The sequence below is a fragment of the Giraffa tippelskirchi genome, chromosome 3, assembly GCF_054371585.1.
Source record: "Giraffa tippelskirchi isolate mGirTip1 chromosome 3, T2T-mGirTip1v1.2.pri, whole genome shotgun sequence".
Taxonomy (NCBI): domain Eukaryota; kingdom Metazoa; phylum Chordata; class Mammalia; order Artiodactyla; family Giraffidae; genus Giraffa; species Giraffa tippelskirchi.
Genome location: NC_137277.1, coordinates 39823635 through 39848197, shown reverse-complemented (window position 1 = coordinate 39848197; position 24563 = coordinate 39823635). Strand labels below are relative to the sequence as shown.

At 38.5% G+C, this 24563-nt stretch overlaps 1 protein-coding gene, 1 long non-coding RNA gene and 1 other non-coding gene across 9 annotated transcripts in view; 2 read left to right on the top strand and 1 right to left on the bottom strand.

Moving 5' to 3' along the window:
• The window catches only part of SMG6 (SMG6 nonsense mediated mRNA decay factor), a 197945-nt gene that overhangs the window by 38545 nt on the left and 134837 nt on the right, over positions 1-24563 (bottom strand). The gene's annotated exons all lie outside the window — the stretch shown is intronic.
• LOC145543924 (U6 spliceosomal RNA) lies at positions 9433-9542 on the top strand. Its single transcript, XR_014081166.1, has one exon. It is a non-coding gene; the product is annotated as a U6 spliceosomal RNA (small nuclear RNA).
• Positions 18791-23644, top strand: LOC145542038 (uncharacterized). The gene is made up of 4 exons (XR_014079514.1): positions 18791-19060; positions 19192-19358; positions 20540-20663; positions 23623-23644. It is a non-coding gene; the product is annotated as an uncharacterized LOC145542038 (long non-coding RNA).

Genomic DNA, 24563 nt, shown 5'->3' with positions numbered 1-24563 from the left:
GCCTTTTACATATATTTATATAAATGGTAATATACACCTTGTCATTAAAAAAAAAAAGCATATCTGAGAGACCATCAACATCATTTGTGTAGCACATTTCATACCAAATGCTAAAGATCATCAACCATAAGATTCTGGAATAGATCCAGAAAACCAACCGTGTTTATTGCAATGGAATCTCTCAGTGTTGGGATGACTCAGACTCAGCAAAAGCAGCAAGGGAAAGCAGACAGAAGAAAAACTGTTCATCAGTAAAGTCCATCATTCACCATCAGGTCCGACATGCCCGGGAGTGCTCAGCAACCACAGACCCCTCAACCAGGCAGGGTCTCAAACGACAACAGGCTTGGGCCAGGGGGACTGCAACTGACAAATCCAAAAAGAATGCGAGGGCTTCCCTGGTGGCTCAGTGGGAAAGAATCCTCCTGCCAATGCAGGAGACATGGGTTCGATCTTCTGCCAATGCAGGAGACGTGGGTTCGGTATATGTAAAAGGTATAGAGCCATAGTTAATCATATATGACAGTTATGTGCGTAAATACCTCTGCTGGCCACCCCAGAAACTGGCAACAAGGCTGGCAGAGGCTGTAGAAATGAGAGGTGGGAAGATTGTTTTTAAAACTCAGTCATTTGTACTCTTCATCTTGATTTTTGTTTTTTACCACATGCCTCATGTTTAAGCCCGTGAGTCACAACTGTCAAGCCTGTCTGTGCTCTGGAGCCTGGGAGCCGCAACTACTGAAGCCCACGCAGCTGCGAGCCTGTGCTCCGCAACAAGAGAAGCCGCCACAGTGAGAAGCCCACATGCTGCTGTGAAGAGCAGCCCCGCTCGCCGCTACTAGAGAAAAGCCCGCACACCAATGAAGACCCAGCACAGCCAAAATAAGTCAAATTATATATATATATTAAGAAAGTGAACAGTACATGTATGTGCTCCAGTCTGCATGCTGCCCCGACTCCCACACCAGAGCAAATATCATCAGGAGGGTCCTCAACAAAACTGAAGGCCAGAAATAACACTGGCACACTTTCTAATGAAAATTAAGTTGTGTTAATTCCACCTCCGCTTGTAACCCGGGTTTTATGGCAAGAGGCGCCTGGCACACCTGAAGGCACGTGCACTGTCTGCAAGTGCCCGTCTCCTTATCAGGACCTTACGCAGACGCCACACAACTGTAGGGTGTTTGCAGGGCTTCCGGCTGATCTCACAGTCTGAGCTTCTGCCGTGACGGTGCCCTATTCCAGGGATCAGGGGACAACAACTCTTTGGCTTCCTGGACTGTACTTGCCCAAACATTTTCAAGTATTCTACTGAATTCATTCAATAAATATTTATTAAGCATCTGCTCTGCATAGGAGGGTTTATTTGAGACACGGGGGATACAATAGTCAATAAAATTATGTTCATGTTGTCATGAAGCTTAACATTCTTGGGAAACGAGAAACAAGCAAACACATATAGGGACAGGTAGTGGAAAGAACTAGGAAAAAAATAAAGTAGGGTAAGAGGGACAGACAGCAACAGGCTAGCAGAGAGGGCGGCTGTTTAATCTAAGACGGACAGAAGGCTCCTAGATCAAGTGCCGTTTGATAAGACGTGAAGGAGTGAGCCACAAAGCAGAGACGGCCTTACCTTCTGGGGTAGGTACCCAGAGCGCCAGGGAATCCCTTCTCTCCTAACAAGGACTGCCAGCTACGCAGTGTGAAGGAAAGGGCAGGGGCCTGCTCTTCCAGCCCGGCCGGGTGAGGAGAGGCCTTTGAGAGCGCATGCAGCTAGCACGCCCTCCATGCAGTTTCTGGATAGTTTCCATCACAGAGGAGAGTTTTATGTTGAATTTTAAGTTGACCACAAATATTTAACTTCCCTGGGCCACAAATGCAGTATCTTCTCTGTGGTTTAGCTGGCACCAAGTACATATTTACGAATCTCTATATGTCTGCCTGTTATTTAAATTTCTTACAGAAGTGCCAAGGTCTTTAGTTGTGATTTATCCCCTCGCATTCCATATGAGTGGGGCTGAACCCTGATCAGCCCTAATTCTTGGAGAAAGGAGGTATCTTTACCATTGAAGCTCAGGGTCTTCTGAGTTACATTTTCCTATTACTGCTTTCCGCTTCAAAAAATACTACCGGGGGTCGGGGGTGGGGGTCCTGTTCCGAGTTCTTGTATTTGAATTACAAGGTAGAAAATATAAGTTTCTCTGTTTTTTTCCCACAAGAGAATGAAGAATAAAAATAAAACACAGAAAATCTATGTACCTTAGCTACATTAGAAAGCAAAACAACAAAAAAAGCTAGGTGTAAAGCGCCCTAAGCTTCTAAATATGTATTCTTATTTACTTAGCAATTCCTGAGTATCATAAGGAGCACTAGGCTTACAAAGACTATAGGAAACAGTCCCTGCTCCCTAGCTGGGTCTTCAACAAGCTGGCTTGGGAAAGGGCTTTGGCTTGACAAGAGCACAACATTCTGGGTCATTCCACATCCCAGGGTCAGTTTCTCCTGACAAGCTGGCAAGAAACACGAGGTGGCATTTTTATTAAATAAAGGCATACGAGCAGATCGTTGGAAACCCGTGAATTTCAAAACAAGCCCTCCGACTTCATTCTGGGTGTCTGTCATTGCCTTCATCTTCTGCAGTGCCGCTTACTGGGCCTTCGGGCTATGGCTCTACTCATGTGCCGGCTGTGGGCGGTGGGGGGAAGATACCAAGCTGCAGAGCTGAGACCAAACACAGAAAGACCAATACCTACTTTCAGAAAATCAGTGAACTTCCAAAGTATTCAGCTTGGAAGGCTAGAAGCTCAGTTAAAGGGCGACTTCCCTGGCGGTCCAGTGGTAAGGACTCTGCTTCCACTGCAGGGGGCACAGGTTTGATCCCTGGTTAGGAAGCTTAAGATTCCACATGCCATACGACATACCACACACTTCCCCCTACCAGGGCCCCGCAAAGAAACTCATTAAAAAAAAAAAATCTAGCACTGACTTGTAATTAGAATGGCTTTAAGTACATGCATCTAGTTATTCTGTTCACCCTTCTAGTTTTCCACTGAAATGACTGAAGGAAAAAAAAAGAAAAAAGAAAGTATATATTAGTACTAGGCAACCACATACCAGAAACTATGAGGAATTTTCTGTAAGACAAACTGCAGATGGGACTGGAATGAGGAAAAGAACAACTGATGTTCAACCCTTTGCCTGCTTGATAAGTACATAGATGAGACTTCAGCAGCCATACCCCACTGATGCCCTTTTCTTGGAGCAATTAGGCTAAGAGCCAAGGTAGGGCACAACTGGATTCACCAGGGTATCAGAAGAAACTTAGTGGCTGCTGGATTACAACTGTTGTGGTTGGCCACTTGAGGCAGGAGGAAGACAAAGCTGAGTCTGGCTTCTTAAAGAGGCAAGAGCCCCAGAATGAGACACGAAATTGGTCTATTACAGCAAAGAGAAGGGTTAGCTCCTTGCCATGACTATCTCTAGCTCTAGTTTCCACTCTAGAAGTGTTTAACGCCAGCAGTGTAAATCAAATGTTCCTCTTTTCCTTTTATGTGCACCTGAAAATCTTAACAGACCCCCACCTGAGATCTCAATATGAACAAGTACAGACTGCCTAAAAAAGGATGGGGAAAAAAAATCACCTAACATACGATAAGGTATTAAATTGAACAGAAGGATACCAATCTAAGGAATAAGTATCCCTCTACAACAGTCATTGCAAAAACTCTGAAAACTTTCATTTAATTTTCAACAGTAATGACACAAGGATAGATAAATAGACCATCGTAACAGAACAGAAAGTCCAGAGATAGACCCCAACATAAAGCCACGTGTGTTATCTAATAAGTCAATGGTGATCAATCAATGGAAAATGCTCCTGTATGGAAAAAAATTAACCTTGTCTCTACCTCATGCCATAAACAAAAATTAATTTGAGATGGATTACAGACCTAAGTGTGAACGATAGATAACGTAACTTCTAGAAGAAAAGAACAGACAAATATCTTCACGATCTTGTAAGCAAATAGCTCTTACATAGGACACAAAAAGCATTAACCATTAAAGAAAAAAATTGATAAATCTGACTTCATAAAAATTAAGAACTTCTGTTTATCAAAAGACACCATTAAAAGTGAAAGTATGAGCCAAGGCTGAGAGAAGGTATTTTTAATACACACATGTATACCCAACATACGACTTACATTCAGAGTATTTTTAAAATTATTCTATAAGTTGGTAAGAAAAAGACAAGCCACTGAAAGGAAAAATGGGCAAAAGTCAGGAACAGGCACTCCATACAAGAGGACATCCAAGTGACCAAAAGCAGAAGAAAAGATTCTCAACATCATTATTCACCAGGGAAATGTGAATCACAATCACAATGAGATACTTCTGTACAACCACCAGAAAGGCTAAAATGAAAATCAAAACCAAAATTAAAACCAAGAGTTGGCAAATACGTGGAACAACTGAAGTTCTCTTATACTGCAAATGGTTATGTATACTGGTACAAGCTCCCTGGAAATCTGCTTGGCAGCGTCTACTGAAGTTAAACACACATCTACCTTATAACCTAACAAGCCCATTCCTAGGTACACATCAAAGAGAAATAGAGTATATGTCCACGGTTGCTTTATTCATAATAACCAAGACTGGTAAAAGAAACGTCCACCAACAGTAGAAGTAGTAAACTGTAGTGTATTTATACAACAAAATGCTACACAGCAATAATGCAGCATGAACTACTCTTACATGTAATAACCTGAATGAATCTCTCATAGATTGTGTTGAATAGAAGAAACAAAGGGTATGTACTGAATAAAATATAATTCTGTTTACACACATGTCAAAAACAAGCAAAACTAAGAGATAGTGAACGAGGTCAGGATAATTGTTACCTGTGTTAAGGGAGAGAAAAGAGAGGGGGCATAACAAAGTCTGCTGGGATTCGAGAAATATTCTGTATTTTGATTGGGGTCACAGTTAGCATGAATATAACCATATGTAAAAAGGTACTGAACTGAAACTTAAAAGTAGTGCATATTACTTAATGAAGGTTAAACTTCAATAAACAAGTAAAAAACAACCACACACACACACACACAAAAAACAGAGTAAACTGCATTTCAATCTAGATAAGGCAGTCATATGAGAAAATGATCAGGAAAAACTATAGGTTAAGGCTATAAGCAGCAGTTAAATATAGCAAAAGAAAAGCAAATTAGTGATATGGGTGACTTGATTGAGTCTCTTCTGTAACACAGAAGAAAATATAGAGATGAAAATAATGGGCAGGGGAGAGTAAAAAGCTATTCCAGAAAGATCAAGACTGATAGGAGAAGAGCAATAATTTAAAAAATGAGAAAGGAAAGGGGTGGGGGGAAGGAAAAGTAAACTTTCCGGAGTAACAGAGAGATTTGGAGCCTGAATATTCAAAAGTGAAAGAAAGTGAAGTCACTCAGTTGTGTCCGACTCTTTGTGACCCCATGGACTACAGCCTGCCAGGCTCCTCCTTCCATGGGATTTTCCAAGCAAGAATACTGCAATGGGTTGCCATTTCCTTCTCCATATTCAAAGCTCATGCTAAAAAACTTAATTTGAAACCAACACCTTCATTAGAGATGGCAAAAAAAAAGTGGGCTTTGTATTTTTTTTTTTTAAATGAATACAAATTTGTATTCAGTGGGAAAGAGTGCTGTGATCAATTAGTAATGCCTGTCTTTGGCACAGAAGGATAACGTACCTATCAGATATTTGCCATCCATGACGGAGATATACCTTGGTTCTGTCTTTAACTTCCAAGGACAATGAGAAAAAATAATTCTATTAGCATTAAAAAACAAAGCAAAAGAACCTCACACAAATCTGACTGGCCTCATACTTCTGCGCCCCACACTGCCCTATTCATGTAGAAGGGCAAAAGAAAGACATTCTCAGATAAACTAAAATCTCACTGATACCTACAATACCTATACAAACTAGGAAATGGAGGAGTGGTGAGAGGAGGAAGCAGAAAGTCTTGCACTTCTGCATGGGGGTGTGTGGCAGAAACTGCCAGTTGTTTCCCATTATCTGTTCTCCTTCTCTTCCTCTGTAATAGAGCCCTTGATTTTTAGCTGTGTATACAGTCCATGGGGTTGCAAAGAGTTGGATGCAACTGAGTGACAAACACTTTTTTTCATGGTCTACCTATTAGTAGAATAAAAATATTTCCCAGTCTACGCTGCAACCACGTTTGGCCAAGTGACTCAGTTCTGGCCAGTAGAATGTAGACTGTAATGTGTATGAACTCCCAGGGAAGGCCCTTATTAAAATTTTTTTAAAAATTGCATTCTTTCTTTAACTGTTTCTACTTCACACAGGGTTGCATGCAGATGAAGTGGCTGGCACTCCAATAGCTATCTTAGACTTTAAGAGGTTGTTGGAAATGAAAAGCAAGTAAAAAGCGCAGTAAAAAAAATGGAAACTTGGTCCATGACACCATGGAGTGTCAAATCCAAAAACCTCTGGGCTTCCTCCACTTGAGAGGGAAATTTATCTTATTTAAGTTACTTTTACTGGGGGGTCTTCTGCATCTTGCAGCTGAACATAATCCTAACTAAACTGAGAGCTAGTTATATCCTATTTAATTTTTCCACTTGATAAGTAGAGAAAAAGAAATTAATGTATTATTTTAAAAATCAGAGATAAACAACTGGGATTAAAATGCTATGAGTATAGAAGTATTGGTTGTACAACACTGAATGTTCTAAATGAAACTTCACTTTAAATGGTTAATTTTTATGTTATACAAATTTTACCTCAATAAATTAAATTCTAAAAAAAAATCCCAAAGTAGAAATTAATAACAACAGTTTAAGAAATCTAACTTTGAAAACAAAATTTCCAAATAACTTTAGAATCAAAAAGAAAAAAATCAAAATGATAATCAAAGACTACTTAAAAAATGACCATTAGAAGAGTACATATCTAAATGGATTAGCGTATAGCCAAAGTATTAGCAACCACAAATTCAAATTCATAAAGCTTTTAAGTAAACTAGTAAGAACAAGCAAACACAAAAGATTCAACACAAGCAGAGGAAAAAAACAAGTATAAGAACAATAAAAGAAAAAAAGATAAAAGTTAATAAATCAGAGGACAATAAATATTTTTGAAAATGAAGAAATGCAAATAGCTACCATTTTAAGAAAAAATCAGAGAACACAGAAAGATTTTGGAGAAATGGATGATATATTTCTGGAAAAGGTCAGTCAAGAAAATTGACAAAAGAAGTGATGAAAATATCCTCACTGTGGTGATGTTTACACTACCGCATATTTTTGTTAAAACTCAAACTTTGAATCAAACACTTAAAACTGTTGAACTATTTATTGTATGTATTTGTTATAGCTTAATAACCTTACCTAAAAAAATTTTTTTCTGCCTAAAAAATTGATTCAAAAACTAAAAAAGCCTTAAAAAAAACAGGTACTAAGGGAAGAAATAGAAAAAAGGAGGTGTCAGAGGCTTTCTTTTCAAAACTACTAGAGGCTGAGGTGCCTTTATAGCTAAGTTCCTTCAGTTTATTCACCTATTCAGTCAGTAAATATTTATTCATGGTATGGAACAGGATCCATTCTCCAGGCACTATTCTAAGCATTGGGGAGTAAACAGTAAATAAAATCAAAGTTTTTATATTCTGATGGAGGACAATAAACAGGCAAAGCAAAAACAAAACAAAACAAAATCCAACTTGTCAGGCAGGTGATGGCAAGTGTTAAGAAGAAAAATAAAAGTTCAGTGAAGGGACAGAGAGTGCCTGGGGTAGACTGTCCATTTCTTTACCATTTATTACTGGTAGAGAACTTTCTGATAAGGTTGGGTCTTGAATCTGAAGGACTTTAGGAAGTAAACTATGCAGTTGGGTAACAGCAGAACAGAAGTGCAAAGGCCCAGAGGCCTGAGTTGTTTGGCATGATTAAAGAATGAGGAGGCCAGTTTGGCCAGTGAAGAGTAAGTGGAGAGTGGTAGGAGATGAGGTCAGAAAGGATGTAAGCCTTGGCAAGGGCTTGATATTTTCTTCTGAGTGAGATAGGAATCCTCTGGAGGGGCTTGGAGCAGTGGTATTAGCTAATACAACTTACACCTTAAGATCACCCTGGCTGTTGTGTTGAGACTAGGCTGAAGGGGAGAAAAGATCACAACATGCCTACACTAACAGTCCTAAGCAACAGAAAGGAACATTTTGGATTAGGGTGGTATTAGTAGAAATCGTTGTTAAATGGCTAGATTCTGTACACATTTCAAAGGCAGAGTAAAAAGACTGCTGAGAGGCTGAAGGTAGAGTATGAGAGACAGTCAAGAATGACTCTGTAAGTAACACACTCTATATACTTGTCAGGTCACAGAAAAAGAAAAGCTGCTTCCCATTTCTTTGCACAGAGTCAGTACACCAGAATACTCCAACACCCAAAGAAAAAAGCAGTAAAGACAGAAAAGAAAGGCCAGGCCCACTATGGAAATGGATATAAATACCCTAAGTAAAAAAAACAGCAAATCAAATGTAGAAGACCACTAAAATGCAACCCGAATAAGGTTCATCCCAATAAGAAAAGGACCAGTCAAATTTAGAAAACATTAGTTTAAAACACACCACATATAAAGATGTAGTACATCTATACAATGGAATACTACTCACTCATTAAAAAGAACAAAATAATGTCATTTGCAGCAACATGTATGCAACTAGAGATTATCACACGAAGTGAAATAAGTCAGAAAGAGAAAGACAAATACCATATAACATCACTTATACGTGGAACCTAAAATATGACACAAATGAACCTATCTATGAAACAGAACAGAATCAGGGACATAGACTGGTGGGTGCCAAGGGAAGCAGGGGTGAAAGATGGTACAAGTGGGAGTTTGGGATTAGCAGATGCAAACTGCTATATATAGAATGAATAAAAAACAAGGTACTATAGTATAGCACATGGAACTATATATTCTTGGGATATACCGTATCAATATCTTGTGATAAACCACAGTGGAAAAGAATATGAAAAAGGATGTATAACGGAGTCACTTTTCTGTATAACAGTAATTAACACAATATTGTAATTCAACTATAACCCAGGGAAAATAAATTAAAAAAGGAAAAAAATCACATAAATTAATGAATAAATGATCAGCTAAGAACAGAATTGGTAAGAAAATTTGATGTGATAGCTGAATATAAAAGTTAGCTTTTCCCAAGTACTATATAGATGGTGTACTGAAAAAAAACCCATGCATTATAGCAAGAAAATCAATGAAAAAATGTGGGAGACATAAAAGTACTGATGTCCAGAGAATACATTGTTTTAATGAGAAAAACTGTAACAATGTCAAATTTTCTTCAAAGATATTTTTAAAGTGAATGCAATTGCAATCAAAATACCATGAGCAGTGCTCGTTTCTGGCACCACATACAGTAAAACTGGAACAACAGAGAGAAAATTAGCATGCCACCCTACACAAAGATGACATACAAATTTGTAGATATGTCCTTTTTTTTCTTTTATTGTATATTTGAAAGTTGCTAAGAGAGTACATCTCAAAAGTTCTCTTCACACAAAAAAGAAATTTGTACCTATGTGTGGCAATGGATATTAATTAGACTTATTATTATTAACTTAGGGGATCAAACCGGTCAATCCTAAAGGAAATCAATCCTGAATATTCATTGGAAAGACTGATGTTGAAGCTCTAATACTCTGGCCACCTGATGGAAGAACTGCCTCACTGGAAAAGACCCTGATGCTGGGCAAGATTGAAGGTAGGAGGAGAAGGGGATGACAGAAGATGAGATGGTTGGATGGCATCACCGACTCAATGGACATGAGTTTGAGCAAGCTCTGGGAGTTGATGAAGGACAGGGAAGCGTGGTGTGCTGCAGTCCATGGGGTTGCAAAGAGTCGCACATGACTGAGTGACTGAACTGAACTGAGGCTTATTGTTGTGATCATTTCACAATATATTCATATATCTAATCATTATGTTGTATACCAAAAACTAATATGTTATATATTAATTATATCTCAACTAAAAAATACCATGAGGATTTTTTTGGGGGTGCAGTGGGATTGAAAATTATTCTGAAGTTTGTGTAAAGCATAAGTAGATGGGAAAAGCCAAAGGTATACAGCAATAAAATATAAAAGGAATGTGTGTAAACTCACATCAGTAGAATTAGAACACATTACAAAGCTACAGTAACTAAAATGGCAAGGTTATGTTTCAAGAACAGACTAGCAAAAAAATAATAAAAGTCCTAGAAACAGATGCTAGTATGCATCTGCATCTATGTATAAAAACAGATTCTAGCACAGCATATCCATATATCAGTATATAATGAAGCTCAACTTTTAGTTAAGCTAAAAGTTTAATAAACATTTAATAAATGATGCTACTTTATAAACTATTTATAGAGGGGGATAAGGATGGGGGGGACACATGTGCACACATGGCTGATTCATGTCAATGTGTGGCAAAAACCACCACAATATTGTAAAGTAATTATCCTCCATTTAAAATAAGTTAATTAATCAAAAAATTCAGTTAGATCTCTGTCTCACACCATTCAGAAAAATAAATTCAGTTTTTTAATAATAACAATTTTTCAAAAAGTAAAATAATGAGAATAAAATATGAATATTCATTTGGTTTGAAGTTAGGAAGACTTTTGAAAGCATGGCAACCCACTCCAATATTTTTGCCTAGAGAATTCCATGGACAGAGGAGCCTGGCAGGCTACAATCTGTGTGATCACAAAGAGTCTGACACGACTGAGTGACTAACACTAACACACAACACTTTAAAGCATAAAAACAAATTTCATAAAAGGAAAATAAATGATTTGGTTATGTAAAATTTTAAATCATTTACATTTGAGAAGAATCCCATAAATAATGTAAGATAAGTGACAGACTGTAGAAAATATTTTCAATGTAAATGACTGAAAAGGGTTCAAACCCTTGTCAGAAGGGCCTTTAAAATAAAAAAAAGAGTGAAAAATACTCCAATAAAAAAACAGGCAAAGGATATGAAAATGTCTCCTTAAGAAGACATAAAAATGGCAATGCTCAAAAGTACCTGAGAATTCCTCTTTTAAACATTTTCAAGATCATTTTATGAATTACAGTGGTAACTCTCATTATTTCAAAGACCCATTTTATTTTTCACTTTAAAAAGGAATAAAAAAAATTAAAAAGGAATAACTGAATTCACTCACTGTATTTATTGCCCATTGGAAAAAATACTATTCTTGATTCCAAGTGTTGTTCTGGCTATTTAAAAGAAAAACAAACAACTAGCACAACACTGTAAATCAACTATACTCCAATAAAAATTAATTTTAAAAATCAAAATATCTCATTTATATTTCCTTTATCAATGAGATAAATGAAAATGACTGAAATAAATGAAAACAGGAAATCTCAGCAGAGAAACAGAAATTGAAAAAGAATCAAATGGAAAGTCTAGAACTGGAAGGAAAAAAAAGGAAGCCAACAAAACAAACCCAATAATCCAATACCTGAAATAAGAAAGTCACTGGATGTGCTTAAAAGGAAATGGAGATGACACAGAAGTGAGTAAATTTGAAATCTCAAATCTCTATATAGCCACAGAGAAGAAGCCCCATATTCTGTGTATATACAATATTCAAATTTCTGGCCTGACTTCTGAACCACGTATGTGTAGATTAAATGTAACAACCAGTAACAACAACAAAACCAAACAAACAAAATGGATGTTCAACCTACTGCAATTTGAGTCCAACCAACCGAAATGCCTGATACACTAAAGCAAAAACCTTCTCTGGAGGAACAAAACAAAATCCACATGACATTTACAATTACAGGATAACATCTTAAGTCACTCAATGTAAAGAAACAAGACAATGTGACCTACTCTTTTTTTAAAGTATTTTTTAACTGAAGTATAGTTGATGTATAAGTTATAGACACACAACATAGTGATTCACAACTCTGAAAGATTTTCCACTTATAGTGTAAAATATTGGCTATATTCCCCTTTGTACAATATCATTGTAGTTTATTTTATACCTAATAAGTCATATCTCTTTATCTCCTACCTCTATATTGTTCCCCTCCCAACAATTTGTTTATTCTCTGCATCTATGAGTCTGCTTCTTTTTTGTTACATTCACTGGTTTGTTTTTTGTTTTGGGCTGTGCCACATGGCATGTGTGGGATCTTAGTTCCCTGACCAGGGATCAAATCCATGGCCCCCACAGTGGAAGCAAGGAGTCTTAACCACTGGATCCCCAGGGAAGGCCTGCTGTATTGTTTAGATTCTACACATAAGTGATATCACACATTATTTCATGTGATCTATTTCTAACAGAAAAGATAGGAAATGGAGACCACTTTAGAAATGACACAAGTGTTAAAATTAACAGCAAGATTATCGACAGTTACTATAATGGCATTCAATGAGATAAAGGAAAATGACTGAAATAAATGAAAACAGAGAAAAGCTCAGCAGAGAAACAGAAACTGAAAAAGAATCAAATGGAAAGGTCTAGAACTGGAAGGAAAAAAAAGGAAGCCAACAAAATAAAACAAACCCAACAATCTGATATCTGAAATAAGAAAGTCACTGGATGCGCTTAAAAGGAAATGGAGATGACAAAGAAGTGAGCAAATTTGAAGTCAGAATAGAAATCACTCAAGGTAAAGAGGAAAAATAAATAAAGCCCTTGATTTGGGAGACAATAGCAAAAGGCCTAACATGTGTGTACATGAACCTCAGGAGAGACTGGAGCAGAAAAAAATAACCAGTAATAATGCCTGAAAGTCCCTCAAATTTGGTGAAAGACAATTTGTAGATTTAAGAGCAGTGAACCCCAAGCAGGAGAGATACAAAGAAAATCATGCCTAGACATTATCACAGTTAACTACTGAAAACCAGATACAGAGAAAAATCTAGAAAGCAGCCAGAGAAAAATGCCCCACTACATGTAGAGAACAACAATCTGAATAAATGCTAATTGATGTCTCATCAGAAACTATACAGGCCATAAGACAATAGATGGCTGTATTTAAAGTACTGAAAATTTTCTATACTCGGTGAAGAGAACTTTAAAGAAGGAAGTGAAATAGACTTTTTTTTTCCTGATAAAAGAATACTAAGAGAATTAGATTTGTTTAATGCAAAATTATAACATTTTACAAACTGAATATCCACATTCCAATGAATGAGGTTGGTTCCTTACCTAACATCATACATAAAAATTAACTCAAAATGGGTCAAAGATTTAAACTTACGAGCCCAAACTACAAAACTCTTAAAGCATAGGAGAAAATCTTTACATTGTTGGATTTAGTAATGATTTCTGCATGTGACACCAAAAGCACACGCCACAAAGAAAAAAATAGACACAATGGTAAAATTAATGTTACACATACACGTACATACATATATACACATACATGTATACACACATACATGTATGCACATACATGTATATGCCTGTGCTATATTGCTCGCAGCTTGCGGGATCTTAGTTCCCCAACCAGAGATTGAACCTGGGCCCTCAGCAGTGAAAGCACCGAGTCCAAAACACTGTATCGAGGGAATTCCCAATCTTACATATATTTTACCACACATATACAAACAGCCTTATCAGCACAAGAATTTAGCATTTTATTTCAAATGTTTGCTAACATTAAGTTAGTAGAAGTAAAATTTGCATGTCTTTGAAGTAAAAAACCAAAAACCAAACACAACCTCGTAACACTGTCATGTTGGATTTATAATGTATACAGTGTATTATATAGACATGTATGTTATAGTATACAGTATATACCATAAAGCAACTATAATAATAAAAGACAGAGCAATGGGTAACTGGAACTGTATGCTTGCAAGATTTCTACATTTTATGTGAAGTGGTACAATAGCAACTCTTAAGTAGTCTGAAAAGTTCAGGACATATAATCTACAGAGCCACCACTAAAAAACAGCAAATAGAAATACCTAAAACCCCAATAAATAAGCTAGAGTGGAATTCTTAATAAAAATAATATAATCTAAAAGAAGACAGGAAAGTAGGTACAAAAGGAAGACATGTGTGTGTATGTGTATGTGTGTGTGTGTGTGTGTATGTGTATATATATATATATATATATATATATATATAACAAAAAACCCAGCAGGGACAAACAGAAAACAACTAACAAAATTGTAAACCTAAATTCAACCATCGGGTTAATTACATTAAGTGTTAATAAACTAAATACTCCACTAGAAAGGAGGAGATTTTCATTATGGATTAAGTGTAAGACCCAACTACATCCTGTCAACAGAGATTTTTATATACAAAGGTACATACTGGTTAAAAGCGAATGGATGGAAAAAGATATACCATGCAAACAAAAAACATAAGAAGGTTGGAGTGGCTACATAAATATCAAGAAAAAAACTGATGTTAAGGCAAAGTATTATCAGAGATGAAAGAGGGACATTTCACAATGATAAAATGGTCAGTTCATCAGGAAGCTATAATAATCATAATGATGTGCCTAGCAAGATATCTCCAAAATACAGAAAACAAAAATTGACAGAATTAAAGGGAAGAACAGAAAACCCACAATCATATTAAGAGATTTTAACATTCCCCTCTCAGAAATTAACCGAGTACCAAGACAAAATAAGAGTAAAGACACAGGGGATCTCGACACTATCGACCACCTTGACCTAACTGATGTTTATACAACACTATGCCCAACATACAGAATACATTCTTCTCATTGTATGTACGGTTATGGTCTTCAAGGGAAATATGTGAGAAGCCATAAAGCAAGTCTCAGTAAACTTAAAAGGACTGAAATAATGCCAAGTGTGCTCTCTGATCACAATGGAACTAAATTAGGAATCAGTGACGGTAAGATATCCAGGAAAACCTGAAATACTTGGAAATTAAGCCACACACTTCTAAATAACCCATATGCCACTACATGCAGATCCTACAGACATCAAAATAACAAGAACACATTATTATGAACCACTTTATGGCCACAAGTTCATCAACTTGGATTTAACACCAATATTATACAAACTCTTTCAGAAAATGGAGGAAGAGAGCAAACTTCCAAAGTCATTTGATGAGGTCAGTATAACTAATGCCAAAACCTGATAAGATATAACAATATTTTAATATTCCTCATGAACACAGGCACAAAGATCCTTACCCAAACAATGGCAAATCCAATACAGCAAACAGGATTTATTTAAGTAATACATGGTTGTTCAAACATTTAAAAATCAATCAGTAACTTTTAAAACTTAACAAGAAAACAAACAACCCAATTAAAAAATGGGCAAAAGCTCACTGAACTAAATATACAGGTGGCAAACATATGAAAAGATGCTCAACATCATAAACCATTTAAAAATGGCAAATTAAAACAATCATGAACTACCACTATACACCTATTAAAATGGCTAAAATCCAAAATATAGACAACACCAAATGCTAGTGAGGCTATGAAGCAACAGGAACTTTCATTCATTGCTGGCAGGATGCAAAATGGTATAGCTACATTTAAGGCAGCTGGGCATTTTCTTACAAAGCTACACATAATCTTACCATGAAACTGAAAGGGTTAGACGCTCAGTCATGTCTGACTCTTTGCAACCCCATGGACTGTAGCCCACCAGGCTCCTCTGTCCATGGGATTCTCCAAGCAAGAATACTGGAGTGGGTAGCCATTCCCTTCTCCAGGGGATGTTGCCGACCCAGGGATCAAACTGGAGTCTCTTGCATTGTGGGCAGATTCTTTACCATCTGAGCCACCAGGGAAGCCCTAGTCTTACCATATGATCGAGCAACTGCAGTTTTTGGTATCTACCTAAGTGAGCTGAAAACTTACATCCACACAAAAATGTTTATACTGGCTTTACTAGTAATTGCCAAAACCTGTAAGCAACCAAAATGTTCAGCAGGTGAATGCATAAACAAATGGCAATACATTCATACCACCTCCATGAATATTATTCAGGGATAAATATTATTTTATATCATGGAATATTAGAAATAAAAAGAAATGAGTTATTAAGCCATAAAAACAACCTTAAATGTATATTGGTAAGTGAAAGAAGCCAATCTGAAAAGGCTACACATGATTCCAAAGGTTGTATGATTCCAACTATATGACACTCTGGAAAAGGCAAAACTACAGAGAGAGAAATAAGACCGTGGTTGCCAGGGGCTATAGAGATGATAGAGGGAGGGATGAACAGGTGGAGCACAGGGTATTTTTAGGGTAGTGAAACTACTCTGTGTCATACTATAATGGTGGATAAATGTCATTACACATTTGTCAAAACCCAAGACTGTACAACACAAAGAGTGAACCCTAAACTATGGACTTTTGTTAATAATAATGCACCAGTTTATCTGCTCATCAGCTGCAACAAATGAGCTACACTAACACAAAATGTTAATAACAGGAGAAACTGATGTGGGGAGGGGTGGCGGGTGAGAGAGTGTATATGACTTGGGTTTTCAAGTTCTCATAAAATAACAGCCATAAAGGAAAAACATGATAAATTAGACTACATCAAAATTAAAAACTTCTGTTCAGCAAGACACTGTTAAGAAAATAAACAGGCAAGCCATGGACTGAGTGAAAACAGTCACAAAACATATATATCTGACAAAGTACTTGCATCCAGAATACATAAAGAAATTTGTAACCCAACAAGAAAACAAACAACACAATTAAAGAAAATGGGCAAGAGATCCAAAACAGATCCTTGATGAAGACATACAGGTGGCCAGTAAGGACGTGAAAAAGCATGTAAATTCTACATTAGTAAGCAGGAAAATGCAAATTAAAAGCCAAAATGATATACTGCCCCTCTCCTCCAAATGAGGATGTGAAGCAACAGGAACTCTTGCACACGGGTGGAATGGAATATGCTGCAATTACCTTTGGAAAAAGGTCTACCATCTCCAATAAAATGTACACATCTACTCTGTGACTCAGCAATTCCAATCCTAGGCACTTACTCAAAAAAAAATTACATGTCCACAAAAAGGTGGCCAAACAGCCATCTGTCCATCCATCAGAGAACAGATAAACTGTGACATATTCATAAAATGGAAAACTACTCAGAAACAAAAAGGAATGAACTGCTGATAAATATGACAACATAAAGGAATCTTAAAGCTTTCTACTAAATGAAAGAAGCCTTATTAAAAAAACTATATGCCATTCTCATCAAGTTCTGAAAACAGCACATCTCATCTATCATGGGAAAGAAAAAAATCAGGACAAAGAACTGCCTCTGGGGGTAAAGGTGGAGATAAAGGAGCATAATAAAAAGACTTCAAATTTTGATAGGCCTTGGGTTACAGAAGTATATGCATTTGTTAGAACGTAGCAAAGGTACTCTTGCCTGGTAAATCCCATGGACAGAGGAGCCTGGTAGGCTGTAGTCCATGGGGTTGATAAGAGTCGGACACGACTGAGCGACTTCGCTTTCAGTTTTCACTTTCACGCATTGGAGAAGGAAATGGTAACCCACTCCAGTGTTCTTGCCTGGAGAATCCCAGGGATGGCAGAGCCTGGTGGGCTGCCGTCTATGGGGTCGCACAGAGTCGGACACGACTGAAGCGACTTAGCAGCAGCAAAGGTACACTTAATACTTGTCCATATCACTGTGTGTAAATTTTATCTCAAAAGAAAAAACCATAAGCAAATACTGAACTCTAATGACATGCGTTCATGCTGAAGGATTTAGAGGAAATATATTGATGACACAGATCAAAAAGAAACATGATGGATGGAGAGATAGATGGATGGACAGGTGACAAAGCAATATTATAAGATGAGTGACAGAATCCAGATGCTGAGGATAAGTGAGCTCACTGTAACATTCTTTCAACCTTGCAATATAATCAAACATCGAAAACCAATTCTATCACTAGAAAATAAAAAGACAATGTATAGACATGGCTGTTTGTATTAAAAAAAACCAAACATCTATCTTTATCCTTGTTGCCTTCACTGAATGGCTGTCTCCGTAGCTATTAAGGAAAACAGGGTAAGCGTCAGAATGTTGGTTTTGCCACCTAGAAGAAGTCTTCAGCTGCTTATGTCATAACATTGGCTCTGATACAAATCTTCAAATTTGAAAGGCTAGAAATGTTGAAAAAGTAGAGGTACTTTCAATACCCAGAAGGCAGAGCTGGGAACTGAGAGCTATAAATTTGGCTCTGGCACCCGGAGGGGAGGGGGCCATGGCTGAACGATGTCAGAAGTGGCCGGTCACAGAGAACCTCGCCAGCTCCAGCAGTTCTCTGTCTGGACGTCAGCCCCACACACTGGCTTCAAACCTCAAGAAACCAGAAGATCTCACCAGTGGGATCTGCCAGAGCAGCTGAAACACGTCCCTGTAAACAATAAATGTTTATCTGGGCAGATAACCTGGCAGATAGCCGCATCCTGATCTTAGGCAACTTGAAACCCCACAACGGGAGGCTGAGCACAGAGGGGCCCTTTGCCTCTGCCACATGGGTAGGAAAGCAGGGATGGAAGGTGGTCCTGGCTCCTACTACAAGAGAGGCAGCAGGAAGCCACTCTGCAAGTGCCAGCTTCTTCTCTCCTGGGCCACAGCCAGATGCCTTGAAACACAGAGGGTGGGGACAGAGAAGTCAAGTCAACCAACACTAAACAATGCCACCGCATGAAGCTGGCTGTTACACCACAGCCCCGAAGGTATGAGGAGCTCTGGCGTGCTGGCTGCTGCCACAGGAACCACACTGGCGGAGGGCTTCCCCAGGCCTGGGTGGGAGGCTCATCACTGACTCCGGCCACACACACAGGCTCAGTCGCCACCTCGGTCAGTGGCAAACAGCTGCCGAGAGAGGAGGGGCAGACTCTGGGATGCCGCACTCTGCACAGCCAAACCTGCCACTTTAGGAGACTCCAGACAAGATTCGTAAGAGCCACGTGGCTTAGACCTCACAGAGGAACCGGGCAGCTAGAAGAAAGGAATGGAGGTGTGCTGTTGGCACAGAGATGCTGTTCACTGACAGCTGTCTCTGCAAACAATTTGACTACCAGTTCTGAAAACCCTACTCCCTAATTGAGGGATTAAGTCTTGGCACTGGTTACTCCTCCATCTACACAGGGGTCTGTCCACACTGCTCTCGGGAGCGGAGAGGCCAGGGAAGTGGAATCTACAGTTTGCCTAAAGGGAAAGTTCAGTCCTTGTTCAGCAGATCATGCTTGAGCTCCTTCCCAGGGAAGAGAACAGAGATACTTTAACAAAGGTTCTTTGCTCTGAAAGAGTACCAAGTTAAGTCCAGCAGAACAATGAGGGTGTGGATCTGGGATGAAGCCTAATGGAGTTGAGGAGTGTAGGGGAGAGAGGGGGGAGAGAGACAGAGAGAGTGTGTGTGTCTTTTTTTTCTTCTTTGGAGGGTTGGGGGAGGTTGCCAATCCATTCTGTAGGCTTCAATCGCACTTATAGCTGCTTTATAATCATTTCCTGAAAACACAGTAGGAAGAGGGTGGTATTTGTTCACCCCACCCTCCATCTAACACTGCCCCAGCAATCCAACTATGTGCTTTAAACTGAAAAGAGGCCAGCTTTTTGCCTTTGGCAGCACTGAAGGCCAGACATTACCAGCACTCCTGTGAACAGCTCAAGGCTCCACCCAAAGAAGACTGCACATACTGAAATCCAAGAGGAATATCATTCCAGCACAACAGCCCAGGAGAGGAAGAGGAGAGCTGAGGAAGCTGGGTGGGACAGTTGGGACACTTCAGAGTTCTGACACCAGAACACCCAAGTGGTTAGCACAGGAATTTGGGCAGAGTGGTGATAGATCAATTCTAGTCTGGGAAAACCAAATGCTACAATAAAAAAGTTATCCGTTTACAAGGAGAGAGATGACAATGAGGGTAGGGTGTAAGCTAGAGGGCAAAAAGGCAGAAAAAGCATAGAGAAGTGGGTTGCTGCTGAGTTAGACGAATTCTGAACACACAGGCGATGTTCCACCCTCTTTTCAGAAGAGGCTGATGGAGAGTGGTTATGGGCAGGCTAGGACAAACAGGTCCCATTTCTGTTCCAGAAGCTGACTGGAGGGGTCCTCTGCAAGACAGTCGTAATAAAACGTTTATACAAAGACACCTACTCCTGGCTGTCCAAGGCCAAAGGTACCTTATTCCAGAAAAGTGTGTGATAGCCTCTAAGCTCTAAGATCCCCAATGTTATTCACTGAGTTTTCCCATTTACTCCAAGAGGATCTACCGATCTCCCTAGGAAGTCTTTAGAGAGATGCTCAGCAGGGGAGCAGGAAGACCATTGTGGACAGTACCAAGGACACAGCTCTTTTGCATCCTAACATTACTTCCTTCCTGGCAGGAAAGAGGGCATGGACATGGAAAGGGGGTTCTCCAGTTTGTTTAACTAATTACATAATTGATTGATTAGTTAATTCTAGTATTATTTGTTTTTTGTTTCTAATGTGCAGGGATCTCTTGGACTCTTGACCCTCAAGAAAAATGGAACGGGAAGTATAATAGTTATTGGCACCTGAAGGCACTTTCTGCTGTTTGTTGTTGTTCCCATGAGAACAGCATCAGAGAGATGAACAGGTATAAATGCTTTAAAATAATCACCATTTTCATTTAGAAAGGAAATTTATTTTAAAACATTTGATCCACTTTGGGTACCATAGTTTCTGTTTATATGAAAATAAGAAGAGGCAGAAGAAGTTTCATTTCTGCCAGAGGCAGTTTGTCTTTTGCTGATTTTTTTTAAGTTGTATGTTCTTTTTAGTTCTGGAGCAAACTAGACACTTCCAAAAGGAAAACAGAGAAGGAGACAGGCTGCTGCGTGATTTGTGGTTGTCTCCTATCTCGGGCGGGGTTGGGGATGGGGGGAGAGCGTACAGGATCACCTCGGGGAGAGACTTATTCCCTCCTGGAGGCAGGCCTCTCCAACCATGCTTTTTATATGTGCAGTCATCCTGAGCCGTAAGATGATTCAGGCACTACAAGGCCTCTGCAGGTGTCACCATTGTCCAATGTTTTAGAAAGAAAATCTGGGAAAACAATCTAAAAAAAGACTAGATGTATGTATATGTGTAACTGATTCACTCTGCTGTACAGTAGAAACTAACACAACTTTGTGAACCAACTACACTCCAATAAAAATTAATTAAAAAAAAAATCTGAGGCTGATTCTCTAGGGCTGTGCTGTCTAATACAATAGTCATTAGCCGTATGTGGCTATTTAAATTACTTAAAATTAAATACAAGTAAAAATTTAGTTCTAATAAATAGAAAGACATCCCATGTTCATGGGTTAGAAGGCTTAATATTGTTAAGATGATAGTACTACTCAAAGTGATCTTCAGATTCAATGATAAGTCAAAATAAGATTATCTCCCATGAAACCAGTCTAGAATATGTTCATTTGAGGGATGAGATAGTAAGAATAAGAACACACTGAACTATTTTAGGAAGGAAATGACAGTTCTCCATCAGAAATGTGTTAATGTAGATCCCCATACTAATAGGTCAAAAAAGACAGACCACATGATCATCAACAAATGAAGGAAAATATTTACTATAATTTAACTGATTTATTTACGATGAAAAACCACCTTAGCAAACAAGGAATAGAAGGGAACATACTTAAACTGATGAAAGATATTTATCAGAAATCTATGGTAAATAGCAGATGTAATAATACACGTTTAGAAGCACTGCTATTTAAGTCAGAAAAAAACTAGTCAGAAAAAGAATTTCTGTTATTTTGTCATCTATCATTAGAACTCATAATACTAGGGTTGGTAGATATAGCAATAGAAGAGAACAGCACTCATATTTATACCAGTAATAATCAACTAGAAAATACAACATTCAAAACAGCCATGAAAGCTGTGCAAGGGTTTTATGGAGATTTCCAATACACACAGTGGACAGAAAATTCATATCCAGACCTCCACATCTATATGAACCAATCAGAATAAGGAGAGAAAGTGGCAGAAATGTGAACATGGGATTCAAAGCAGAGGAAATTCAAATGGCTAATAAACATACGAAGAAATGTTTAACCCCTCTAGTAACAAAGAAAATGAAACCTAAAACAAGATACTTAAAACCCATCAACTTGGTAACAATTAAAAAGTTTGAAACTGCCTAGTATTGATGAGAATGTGGAAAAGTCGGAACTCATTTACCTTCATAGGAGGTGTAAACTTGTATGATCACTTAGAAAGCTATATGGCAACAGCTAGCAAGGCTGAAGGTGAGCATACCTTATAACGTAGCAATTTTGTTTCCAAAATATTTCTTAGAGAAACTCATACATTAGGAAAAAGAGACCGCAGTGATGTTAGTAGCGGTAAAAAATTGTACATCTATAAGAAAAGAGAGCAACGAATTATGGTATATTCATATTAGATTATTAATTACAGTGAAAGAAACACGCATAATAAATAAATCTAAACGCTGTAGTGTTAAGAAAGCATAGCAGATGACGGCCATAGTGCGCCATGTGTCTATATGTGCACAAATCTATATGTGCATTGGAGAAGGAAACAGCAACCTACTCCAGTGTTCTTGCCTGGAGAACCCCAGGGACGGCGGGGCCTGGTGGGCTGCCGTCTATGGGGTCGCACAGAGTCGGACACGACTGAAGCGACTTAGCAGCAGCAGCAGCAGCAGCAGCAGCTGTATGTGCAAAATAATACTATGTTGTTAATGGATATATACACATTAAAAAGATACACAGATATAATGAATTCAGGGTAGTGATTACCTTTAGGAAAGGAAAAAGAGAAATGGGATCCAACAGGATATAGAAGGAGTTCCCACTGTTATCTATGATGTATTATTTCTTCTAAAGCTGGGTGGAATGTACCCAGGTGTTTGCCAACTATTGTATTTTTAATGTAAGGATCATTGCTTTAAGAAAAAACAAAACAAAACAACTGGGTAGAGATGAGGATCGATTATCCAGACAGCTCTAATTTGCACAAGGGTGGAGTACTATTAGTCTCTTACCGAACTTCTCTGTTTTATTTCCTCCATGGCATTTAACACAAACTGAATTTATTTCACTTAGTTACTTTTTTTTTTAAAACTGCCTGTCTCCCTTCAATTAGAACATTAGGTCCATGAAGTAAGAGACTGTATCTGAATGAGTATTTAGTATTAGGAGAATGACACACATCAAGCCTGCCAGAGGAAGTAAAGGGGAAATGTCAGACCCTGCAGAGAAGCCCAGGCTATCTACTGACCGAATGTTCAAACGCCGGTCTCTGTGGGGCACACACGGGGAAGACACAGTGATAAATGGGTGGTACCCTCACCAGCCATAGCTAGGACTACACCACTGAAGCTGGGGGAGTGGGAGAGAAGAGAAAATTTTAAAATATATTTGGAGACAAAATTTCTATTAACAAGATAAAGAAACTTGGAACCTCTGGATTCTCTACAGACACCTAATTAATTACCTAGCAAATCTTCTCTTGCAAGTTCCAACAGGAGTTTAGGGAGATGAACTTTCTAAAAACCTAAAGCATGTCACAATCTCTTTTCTCAGCCTCAGGTTTGGAAAAAGAACAGAAGACAGGGAAGAGAGAATGGAAAAGCAAGACAACACAACAAACATATTGCTTTTAACACAGTTTATGAATAACCCCAAGGAGGAGAAAGGCATGTCTGTAGTGTGTTGAAGGCCACTGACTACTTTTAGGCAATTACAGCACTTCCCCAAGAGGCAGTGTAGAGTAGCAGTGGTTCAGACGATGGACTCTGGGGCCTGACTTCTTGGGCTTGAATTCTGACTCTATTTACTACCTATGTAACCTTGGGCAGGTCATTTAATGGTTCTGCACTTGGGTTTCCCTAAATATAAAATGGAGGCTAATAATGGTACCTACCACTAAGGGTTGTTGTGAGGATTAAATGTTTGAATACATGTAAAGCTCTTAGAATAATAACTAAGACATAACAAGTCCTCAATTAATAGTAGCTTTTAGTGTAATTATTCAACTGGGAGAGAGATAGAGAGCTTATGTTTTAATTCTTTGGAAAAACTGCTAGCCCTGGAGGCCTGGATGACTAAACCATTAGCTAATGAAACAGAGACAACATGAAACAGAGGGAAAGCACTAGACCACAAAATCAAACTGCTGTTGAAGGAGAGATCGCCAGTTATCGCCCAACACCAGTCTCTTCCTCTATTTTTTGGCTGCTCCTCATGGCATGCAGGATCCTAGTTCCCCTATCAGGAATCAAACTTGCACCCCCTGCGGTGGAAGCCTGTAGTCTTAACTCCTGAACCACCAGGGAAGTTGCAGTCTCCTCTTCTTTACTAAAAGAACTTTGATTTTTGGCTGGGTACATTTCTAGCCAACCAGGAGACTATATTGCCAGCCTTCTCTGCAGCTAGGGCAGCCGTGTGACTGAGACTAAGTAGAGGTTTCATGTATAATCTTGAGGAAGTCTCTTTAAAAGTGTGAGGAGGACCTAGTCTGTCCT